Source organism: Pyrus communis, chromosome 15, assembly GCF_041283825.1.
Source record: "Pyrus communis isolate YQ-2024b chromosome 15, ASM4128382v1, whole genome shotgun sequence".
NCBI lineage: Eukaryota > Viridiplantae > Streptophyta > Magnoliopsida > Rosales > Rosaceae > Pyrus > Pyrus communis.
Genome location: NC_142579.1, coordinates 155,973 through 167,821, shown reverse-complemented (window position 1 = coordinate 167,821; position 11,849 = coordinate 155,973). Strand labels below are relative to the sequence as shown.

General features: G+C 38.4%; 1 pseudogene; it reads left to right on the top strand.

Moving 5' to 3' along the window:
• Nucleotides 1-420: 420 nt before the first annotated feature.
• On the top strand, nt 421-2,067 carry LOC148690309 (uncharacterized; annotated as a pseudogene).
• The last annotated feature ends 9,782 nt before the right edge of the window (nt 2,068-11,849 follow it).

Here is an 11,849-nt window from a genome sequence, read left to right as displayed (position 1 = left end):
AGGAGCTTATAGTCCCTTAGATACCAGTTGTCTCAGAGGTGACTAGTCCCAAGGATGCTTCTGCCTCTACTCAAACAAGCCAACCAATTCTTTCTAAGGCAGCTGCAGAAACACGTTCTCCTCCCAAAGGACAAGGCTCCTCTTAGGTACAAACATACTTGCAATCTTGTATTTTCCTCATTCTGGTCCAGACTGTCCTATTAACTTATCTTTTTTTTGTTTTGACAAGTTTCTGGTAAGGGCTCAGGCAATTCTCCTCAGCTCGTTATGAGTAGGGTAGTCCTTACTCAACCTTCACGAACTTCTGAAATCTCAAGGATCCCAATCCCTCGGCCTAGAAAGAGTGATGCTGCTAAGTCCTCCCTTTCTATATTTGTCGATGCTACCAGTGTTGTTGCTGACTCTGGTGGTGTCGGCGTGATGCCTTATCCTCTGGTTTCTCTTCTCGCTATAACCTATTTGCCCAAACTAGTCAGAGAGTTCGAGCAAATTAGGACAAAGCTGAGATCCCCAAAACGCCCCTATGAGCCTCATCACTTTCAAGATCAACGTATGGTCTTCAGAGAATGGATGCAAAGGGACTTTTCTGCCTCCTTCAGCCTCAAAGCTCTTCAAGATGATGAGAGAGCTCTCACTGACTTATACGAAACCCAGCAGATGACAAGGGTGCAGTATGAGTCTTTCATCTCCTTTTTCGAAAATCTGAAGGCTTTGAAGGATCAACATCTCAAGGCCGAAAGGCAAGCAAACAGTGTGAGGTGTTATTTTACAGCAACTGGTGGAAGAGGGCTTAGCCATGGAAGATCAAATAATGGTGTTAGCTGTTGAGATTTAGAAGCTGGAAGAACAACTCTTTGTTTTGAAGGCTGAGCAAATGACCATTTCAAGCAAGCTATACAAGAAAATCAAGGAAGTGAAGAGAGTTAACTATGAAGTGAATGAGTTTGAAGCTAAGTTAGCTAATAGTAATATAGCCTTAGAAGAGCCTGGTTGCATTTTCACCATTATGCAGACTTATCATTCAAGGATAGTTGTCTTGGCTAAAGATGTGAACCTTGTTAGGCTAAGGTCTCTGTACTTCTCCCAATTATTGAATGAAAAGAACTCTCATTGCTTCACTAATTTACTTATTTATTTACTCTTCTCTAATAGTTATAACTGCTTCAAACAAACAACAAAGGCCCTCACTTATTCTCTAAGTATTAGACATCACTAATATAATAGTCTTTAACATCCCAAAGAGTTGAGTGGTACTTCTTTAGAAATTTAGCATTGATTGGATGTCTTTGTAAGTCTCCATCTAAATCTGCCAAGTAATACTCCTTTTCTGTCTAATACTTTGGTAATTGTAAATGGACCTTCCTAAGTGGGACTCTACTTCCCAAAACCTCTAACTTGAGCTCCCAAGGGCAGAACTGCTTGCCTTACCAATTCTCCATCTCTAAAAGTCTTTCAGCCTTACCTTCTTGTTGTAGGCCTCAGCCTTACCCTCTTGTTGTAGGCTCGGGCAACGACTTGTTTTCCATCTTGGATCTTGTTTAGAGCTTCAATTCGGGCAACATCCAAATCCTCAATTCCTTGACACATAGCCTGAATGAACTCATCACTATATATGCCAAATTAGTTCTGAAGCCTTACAGAACTCACATTGATCTCCATAGGGAGCACTGCATCTTTCCTAAATGTAAATGCTTAATGAGTAGTCCTAATTCCTGTTTTTTTTTTTTTTTTTTTTAGGTTCTATAAGCCCAAAAAGTATCTCCTAACTTTTCATGCCATATTTTTGAACTCTCTACCATTATCCTTTGAATGATGTTCACCAATATATTGTTGCTAGCTTCTACTTGACCATTAGATTGAGGATAATAAGGGCTAGACTGGATCATCTTTATCTTGAACTTAGCTGCAAACTCTGCTACTTCTTTTGAGATAAATGATGGCCTTCAGTTTGTAACAATCGTTTCAAGCACTTTATACCTGTGTAGGATTTTGGTCTCAATGAACCTTTTCACAGTAGCTGAGTTAATGGTCCTCATAGCTGAAGCCTCAACCCATATAGTAAAGTAATTGGTCACCACAATTATGAGGGTGTGCTCTTTGCTGGAACTGGGTAAATTTGCCCGATAAAGTCTATGGCCCATCCTCTGAAAGGCCATGGCTTGACTACTGTGTTCAATGGCACTGATGGTGTGTGCTGGAGAGGTCCATGTCCTTGACATTCTTCACATCCTCTAGCATAAGTGTTACAATCTTTCTCCATGTCGGGCTGGAAGTAGCCATATCTTCTTAGCAACCATCTCATATTTATCCCGACTTAGTGTGCTCCACAAATGCCTTCATGCACCTCAGCCATCACCCTCATTGATTCTTCTAAACCCAAGCATTTTAACAAAAGCCCATCTGAAGTATTTCTTAGCACCGTTTTATCCCACATAACAAACTTAGTCGTTTGTTGTCTGATCTTCTTACTAGTGAGAAAAGAAGGGTCCTTTAAGTATTGGATAATAGATGTTCTCCAGTCCTCTATCTCAGGCTCTTTAGCCATTACATCTAGGCTAAATCCCCTTTCAAAGATGGAAGGGAGACTTCTCATTTGGATATCCATTTTCATTTTAGGCCCTCTCTCTTGAACCTGTGCTCCACAAGCCCATTATGCCTATTCATTAGCACTCAAATTTGCTTCTCTGAGAATATGGCTAATTGTTATTTCATTACCCCAATAATCTAATAATTGAGTAACTTCCAAGTAATAATTTGCCATTATGATATGTCTGCACTTGTACTCTCCATTTAATTAATTAATCACCAACTCAAAATCACCATATATGGCACGTCCCGACTCAGAATGTCCACTTGGACTCCAAATCGAGCTGTGTTGGCCGGCACCTGGAAGGTGACGAAGCCATAAAGTGTAGTGTAGTGGAAAATATGAATAAATTTAAACCTAAAAGTGCCTAAATATAAGAGTGCATTTGTGAGCAGGAATGAACCCATTTCACACGTGATATCAGAGCATAAGCAAAGTACAGTATGTTGGAAATGTACCTTAAGCCAATCATATGATCATACTTTACGGACATTTCATATGTTAAACTAATCTAGTTTAATATAAAGGGCAAAGATTATTGTTTAAAGCCGTCTTATATAAATGCCATATGCTTAAACAATAAGTCCAAGGAATATGTAATTGGGAGAATGTGATCTAAAGAAGTTAGATTCATGAGACCATTATCTTTCGTATACATATCTTAAACGTTTCTAATCATAGGATTCCCAATTGGGCATTGACAGTCTATTAAGATCAGTACGTGCTATGTCTTCTCTTAGGGAGAGTGACTGGTCTCGAGTCATTGGTGTGACTGACACCAAGACAAGCATGTAGGTGCTCAATAGAGGATGTGTCCACTGAACACGATTAACAAGGAGTTCTCATACTCATGTCACATGAGAACTCATGGTTGGGATAATGCAAAGTAGTCCTTTGACTTGAGGCATCGTAGTTGTCTTGTGGTTAGGTCCTTGATCTTTGACTATGTCAAAGTTACTCCATCAAAAGGTGTCCACGGCATAGTTGGGGTTAAGCCACTTAGTCATGGAGGCAAGTGAATGCACAACAAGAGATCTTTAACCTTCAAACCGTTTAAGGGAGAATACTCTATGATTTGATTAAGAATCTCTGGCCAGAGTATGAATGAGATTTAGGAAGTCGTTCCAAATCACACTCAAGGTAAGCATATAGGTAAAAGAATCATATTGGATAGTAGACATGAATAAATTATCAAACTAAACAATGTGGTCAAGAGTATTGTATTAGAGAAAGACCGTATTGCATTGTAATCCTAAACTGAATAGGTTCTCCACCTCTTATGATTAGCTTGGGTAACCATGATATATTGCTAGGTGTCACTCATGGTTTGTGGAAGCCCTAAAGGTTTATAATCACTAAAGGGAGAATTGAAAGTATGTTTCAATTCACAATCGATTTGAAGAGTTCTGATCGCCCACTACCTCGCTAAAAGGAACCTAATGGATCATACACTGAGTAAGGTAGAGATTGAAGAAACAACGGAGATAAGTGATAGAAGTATATTTAGGCGACTTACTTAGCTTGTTTTCGTGCATTTATAATGTTAATTCATAGTTGTTTTAGTAGTTTAAGCCATTCTCGTGTGTTTTTAGGTTCATATGGCTAAGGAAGCAAAAAGATGCATTTTGGAGCATTTTGGAGCAAAATTGGACTTGGAATGGATAGCATATGCTTGGAGCAAAAGGAATGGACGAAATTAAAGACCTAAACATGTTAGGATTCCTAATCAAAAGAGGCCCTAAAGGTTTAATTTGTGGAAGCCCTAAAGGTTTATAATCACTAAAGGAAGAATTGAAAGTATGTTTCAATTCACAATCGATTTGAAGAGTTCTGAAAGCCCACTACCTCGCTAAAAGGAACCTAATGGATCATACACTGAGTAAGGTAGAGATTAAATGGTTTAATTATTTATGGCTATGATTAATTAATATGTTAATTAATCAAACAAATAAGTTCGTTATAAACCTTGGGTTAGTTTTGGGCTGCAAGATCCAATGGGATTTGAATGTCAGACCCATTAACTCAAGTCGTATGACAACTTGAAAACATAAAGGGCCTCAAAGCCCAATAAACCCATCAAGGCCGGCCATAGGGTGAAGGGTAGGCAAACTTGTGTTAATTGCAAGTTTGCCACTCCATTGTGAGGTGGTATAAAGGAAACTTTATAGCCATTTCATCCTTAGGGTTTTCTAAGGGAAGAAAAGAGACCACAAAGCTCTATCATCTCTAATGAAGGTCGGCCACCCTAAAGGAACATAGCTAGCAATCTTTCTTCCTCTAGGTCACTCATCTCGTCATCAATGCTCTCCTTGGTGTGGAGACTTAGAGGTTCTCTATTTTGGGAACTTTGGGAATCCATTCATCCATCCTCATCCAAGAAATCCATGGAGCTAAGAAGTAAGGAATGAAGACCCTTTCTCTTGGGTGATTAGCCTTTGCTTATCCAAAGAGGAATCACCAAAGGTATAAGATTTCTCAACTCACTTTTTTTTTAGTTGAGTCTTGGTTCACCATAACTACTAGGCTTTGAATTTCATGGGTAAAGTTTTGTTTTTGTGTGCATACAAGCATGATTCCACCTTTTAATTGTTAATAGCATGCAAAGATGTTGCTCAAATGAACTAGTTTTCACAAATATTTCCTTCACAGTAGAGTGGATTGAGAATAATACCATCAAAGGTAATCTCCAACAACAAGATTTTCCATGAATCCTCGTCGATATGAAAGCTCAGCTACTAAAACCTGAAAGGGCGAAAAACAGGGGTGAGTGGGCTTGAAAATAAAGTTTTAATAAAAACCCTTGAAAACGGTATAACCCCTCGCCATAAAACATGTATAGTTTCCAAGATATACATACTACATATAGTATGAAAATACTCACCGTAGCCCGCAAAATATCAAGATATCAATATGGCACAATAGTTCATATATAAGTGCATAAAGTTAGTAATCGTATACTTTCGCACAAGCAAACATATTAAACCAAGTTCTTATCGACACATGCTGACACTTGAGTTCATGCAAAGTTATTCTGACATGAATAGGACTGGGTGTAATAATGGTATACGCTCTAGTGCTATAATCACGTGAAGAATGGCCTTATTCGCGGTCACATATGAGTCGGAGTTGCCTATTGTAACTTGTACAACAGGATTAGCACCTACTTAGATCCAAAGCGAGCGTGCGATGCGGATGTGAACATACACGTGAAAGACTGGCCTTGGCCCTGGGAGAACACTAACACCGGTGCAGCAAACGATGAGCATAAAACATAAATATAGTCATGCCATAGTGGTTCGATAGTTCTAATAAACATAATATCGTTCGTAGCCGTAGGTATAATCATGGCATCAATAAACATATGCATACATGTGCATCTTGTAGGATTTATGATCACTTCATAATTTTCCGTTATTTCACTAATTCCTATAAGCATTAGTCTAAGCTAGGCATACGTAATAAATTCTCTTTCAATGCATAAATGGAAACTAACAAATATGTATATACTATATAAAAGAAAAGACCCACTCACCTGAAGTCCGCGCTATAACTCCCTAGCATGAATATCGAGGCGTCACGTATGACCATCGCCTAGAACAAATATCAATTCACATCTTAGAATTCTTATCGATAGAACACGTAACTTACATAAAACGCATCCCCAAGGGTGTTCTAGAATGATTTGAAACTCATTGACCAAAAGTCAATCGCAGATCAAAGGTCAATGGTAGGGTCCACAACCCTATGCAACTAGATCCAGAAGATTCGTACCTCAGATTTCCGATCCGTAACTTCCAAAGACACATATTATGCTTCTAAAACAACATACTAAAATCTTACCATGATCAGACGGTCAAATCTTCGCCAATAACAATTCAAGTGGCAATCAATGTTTTATTTTACGAACTTACAAATCCAATTCGGGATGATCCGTACATTGAATTCCCTATCTATAAGTTCCTAATGTCCTCAAATATTACATACTATAACGTATTAAAGTTTGGTGCCAATCCAATGGCCGGATCGTCAAATCATAAAATGGTCAAGTGACGTAGTATTCCATACTAGGTTCAAACTATAGAACTATAGCAAACGATTATCAAATTGACATTAGAACATCAAATTTAACTCAACAAGGCAATGTCAGCCCGTTGGCCACGCGTCGCCGTATGTGGCGGTCGGTCGCCTTGGCTCACGAGAAAATCGAACAATTCCAAAAATTCCCAAATTTTACAAGAATGAATATCTCAACGAGTAGAGCAAGGTTTATACCTGTGGCCAAGTCCAATTTGGCCGGGAAAGGCCCTAAATTGGCTCGCACTCATCAAAAACCCAAGAAATTGGTGTGTTCGATTCGCCTTCTCTGGTGCTTTGCCGCCTCCAAGGTTATTTGGGATTTGCTCCTGGGCTCAAGGGGAATTGATTAAGGGTGGTGGTGGGTGGTGTAACTCGCCAGAACGGTGAAATAGAAGTCGAATACCGCCAGGTTCTCCGACACTGTTCTTCACGGTTTTGAACCAAAAACTTTCAATCTTGGGCGAAAATGGTAGATGGGAGGTTGAGGAAGAGATTGCGAATGATGGATGGATGAATTTCACCTGAAAAATGGTGGAAGTTGGACGAAATTACACCAGGTCGAACAAGTTGGGTGTACAAGTTGAAGGGGCGGTTGGGGAGGTCCTTCCCTCTCATCTCCTGATTGGTTTTTCTTTTCCCCCTCATTTCTGATTGTTCTAATCCTTTTTCCCTTAAAATTTTGATTCGTCACTCAACAACAATCTAATTGGGCCTCTTTCCCATAAGGTGGGAGTTTATTAATTTCTAATCTAAAAGGTAATAAAATTATTCCAAATGTCCGTGACTTTTCCGTTACAATCCCGATTCGCAACTAGCTTTCACTTATGCGTTCGTACCATCGAGTACTACACAAATATGCTAAAAGAATATTTTGTACGTCTCACTACACGCTAGTCAATGAAGGCAAACAATCTTGCCTCAAGGGCATTTTCGTCCAATCATTTTTTTTTAAATTAATAAAATCGAAAAAGTAGGGACGGGTTATCACAATATACTTCTACTTTAGCTGCCCCTAACTCTTTTAAAATCTATAAGCCAATGATCAGTGCCTTATATTCTACCCTGTTATTAGTAGTATCCTTGTAATCCAAAAGGAATGAGTAGCAATGCTGAATCCCTTTTGGATCAATGATGACAATTCCAGCTCCTGCAACAAGCTGTGTGCAAGATCCATCGAAATATAACCTCCAGGGAGTGATCTATAGGCTAGTTTTTTTTTATTTTATTTTTTTTTTACTTCTTGCTGAATCCATTCCTCCTTGCCCAAATGAGCTTTACTAGGTGGGATCCATAGGCTAGCCACTTCCAAAGTTCCAAGGATGTTGACAAGTTCCTCCTTGGATTCTTGGTGTTCAGCAAGGAAGTCTACAATTGCTTTTCCCTTTACTGCCATTTGAGGCACATATTGAAAACTAAACTTTGATAGTGCTAGGATCCATTTCCCAATTCTTCCAGTCGGCATTGGCTTGGATGATAGGAGCATATTTATGTGACTTTGTTAGCTTATTTCCTTGCATTTAGTTAGTTAGTTTCTCTTTATTATAGTGAATTAAGCTATTTTCATGTGTTTGTAGGTTCAATTGGCTAAAGTGGCAAGAAAAGGCAATTTGGAGTATTTTAGAGCAGTTTTGGGCTTGGAATGGATAGCACATGCATGAAGCAAGGTGGATGGACGAATTTGAAGTTCAAGAAGGGCTAAGAATTTGCTAAAGAGATGGAAGAATTAATTCAAGACAAAGAAGATATGGAGCTCAGCAAGAAAGAAGGAATGTTAGCCAAGTTACTTTGTTTTGTCCTAACCCTATTCTAATCCTAGACCACCTAGGTTCCAGCTGCAAGAAGGATCCCTAATTATATTAGGACATTTAAATAGATGACTCTAAAAGGCCTAATCCCATTCCTAAAGGGAGCCGCACCTATTTCTTCTAGAAAACCCTTTCCCTTGCCATGCAAGGCATTCCACTTTCCTTTAGGATCTACTGCACCTCTCTTTCCCTTTCCCTTTTGGATTCTAACATTTATTTACCCTTTTTCCTTGAGGATTTGGTGTAAAAATCTGTCTCCAAAATTAATTAGGGTTGCGACTCTCTTGCCATATAAATTCAAGCATCTGCCGCATAATGGGGAATTCCTTACCACAGACACAACCCATTCATACCACACCATAATTCGCACCACTCATCCATCATTCACCATAATTCGCACCACTCATCCATCATTCACCATGATTCGCAACACTCGTCCATCTCTGACCATAACCCAATTTCATACACAAACACCTTTGTACCATAGCCTTGCAAGTAGAAATGAAAGGAGACCCTTGGAGTCGTGCCTACTATTCAAGTTTGGATTGTTGGAATGTTCTTAGGTGTATTCTATCTTTTGATTTCAATGTTTAATTTAAGTTATCTTTGTTTAAGTGTGAACATCAGGAACTAAACTCGTTTTGGCTAGAGGAGAATTCAAAGCTATGAACATATATGTGATATGAATTGATTTCATCCAATTATTATTTCGTAAAACATGAATGTGATTTGCTTAACTACTTGATTGATAACTTATTATTGTATGTTGATTAAGTATGCATACTTAGTTTGCATGCATGAATTTGATACTAAAATATAGGGAATTTCACCTAATCGTTATGAACTTATATTTCCAAATAGTGGAGGTCGCTAGTCATGATCGTGTTAAGTAAATTCTTGGCAAGAGTATCATGCTTTTCATAGTTACGAATGCCATGTCAATGCTTATGATTTCCATAAAACTTAATGATCTTTGATATGTATCTCTATCATGTTGTTCATATAGGGAACTTGATAAGAATAATTTGATTGCGTCGCTGAGTCCAATTCAATGAAATTAGGGAAATCTGATGGTTAATTTGTGTAGTTCACAATTAACTTGGGGCATTGTCATTCATGGTTTGTTGGAATAATAATTGAAAATCGATTTGTATGCATATATGTCATGTGTGGAGAAGAACCCTCTAGCTAGCCTATTACCCATCAATTCACCCAAATTCGTATCAATTTATTTAGTTTCTGCAAGTTTGTTTGTTTAAGTTTTAAATTCGTCAAAATTAACTCCCCTTTTCATATTTCGTGTTTACTTAGTTATAACCAGTTTAAATTTGTTTCTTTTAGTGTTTTAAGTCAACGTTAAGTTAGAATTCGTCCAAAATCACTCTTAGTTTTGTGTTTTGAGTCAATTTGCTTGTTTTGTATTGTTTTCAGTCATTCTAGTTGTTTTGAGTCATTAGAGTCTAGTTTTCTGTTTTTGAGTCTAGTTTAGTGTTTTAGAGTTTAAAATTGAGAGATTAGCATCCCTTCTAATCGCCGGCCTATAATAATCCATACTTATTCATACTACAACTACATAAAAAGGGTTTAAGTTTGTGTGCTATTTTATATCACATCACTGGACGTACTTGATCACATGAGTTTTGGCAATTATATGGATATGGCAAGGTAACATATAGTGTCTTAATTTGCTGGCAGTGAAGTACAAGACCGAGCATAGCTTTTCAATTGGGATATATCTTGTTTCTACCTTAATGAGAATTCTACTGAGGTAGAAAATTGCCTATTCTTTTCCCCCTTTCATTGTTCTGAGCCAATAAACTCCTTACTGATTTCTTGGATGCTGAGATGTAGAGCTTTAAAAGCTTCCCACTCTGGGAGGCATGAGCACTGGAGGAGAGGTTAGGCAAGTCTTCACTTTATCAAAGGCTTTTTGGTGTTGAGGGCCTCACGTAAATTTGTCTTGACTCTTCAATCCCAACAAATGAGTCAACGGTTGGATCTTACCAGCCAAATTAGCAATGAATCTCCTCAAAAAGGTAATCTTCCCTAGCAGCCTCTGTAATTATACTTTGTTAGTGGGGGGAGGTGATTCCATTATAGCCTTAGCCTTGTTCTTGTCTACTTCGACACCTCTTTGATAGACCAGGAAACCCAGAAAGTTGCCCGATCTAACTCCAAGGGCACATTTTCTAGGATTCATCTTTAACATGTGGGTTCTCATTCTCAGCAAGGTTTGTCTGAGGTTTTCTAGGTGCTGATCTTTAGATATAGACTTCACCATGATGTCATCAATGTATACCTCTATGCTATGTCTGATCAAATCATGAAAAATGGCATTCATTGCCTTTTGGTAAGTAGAACCAGAATTTTTCAGCCTTAAGGGCATGACAACGTATTCAAAAGTTCCTATATGTCCTGGGCACCTGAATGTTGTCTTATGTATGTCTTCTTTAGCCATTTTTATCTGATTATATCCAACGTTCCCATATATGAAAGATAATACTTTGTATTTTGCAACTGCATCGATTGATAGGTCAACCATAAACATAGGGTATTCGTCTTTGGGAGTTGCCTCATTAATATTTTTATAATCGACACAATGTTGGCCAACCACTCTACATATGTTGCAGGCCTAATAAAGCCTACCTTTACTAGCCTCTGAATTTCCTCTTTGACTTTTTTTTCTATCTCTTTTGACATCCTCCCCGTTGCTTACTTTATAGATCTGTACCCATCTTTAATAGGCATTTTGGGCTTTACTAAACTGGAGTCTAATCTAGGCATTTTTGTTTAATGCCATGCAAGATAGTCTTTGAATTCGTGCAAAAGATCAACTATCTTTGCCCAATCTCCGGCTTCTAGTAGGCCACTAAGTTGTATTGACATTGGATCCTCCTTAGTTCCTAAATTAATGGTTTCTAAAGGGTTTTGAACTTTAGGTACTGGTTTATTAGGCTCTGTAGACAAAAACTCTACTAACTTTGGAGCCTCAGGCTCATCTTCTGGCCAATCCAAGTCATATATACATTCTGCCATATGAATGGCTACCTTCATTTCTTCTTCCAAAATTTCCCTCCCTTGGTCATCTTTGGTACCTGAAGTTCATTCTCCCTACTCTGCCATTTCTTTGGCCAAGCTTTCCTTGATCTTTCTTCATTCTTTCCCATAATCCAGCAACCCCTTGATTAAGGACTTGACTATTATCACTTGGTTCTTTCTCTTCTAGTTTATCATAATTAGTGTTGGCAGGCAGAGACAATACGAGGCATGTCCCACTCCTTCTGGGTGAGAGGAAGTCATTATTCTAAGAGCTTTTAGGTCATCACCTTAGTATGGTGGCCATTCTGATCAACACCTAGACATTGTAAGATCCCTACATT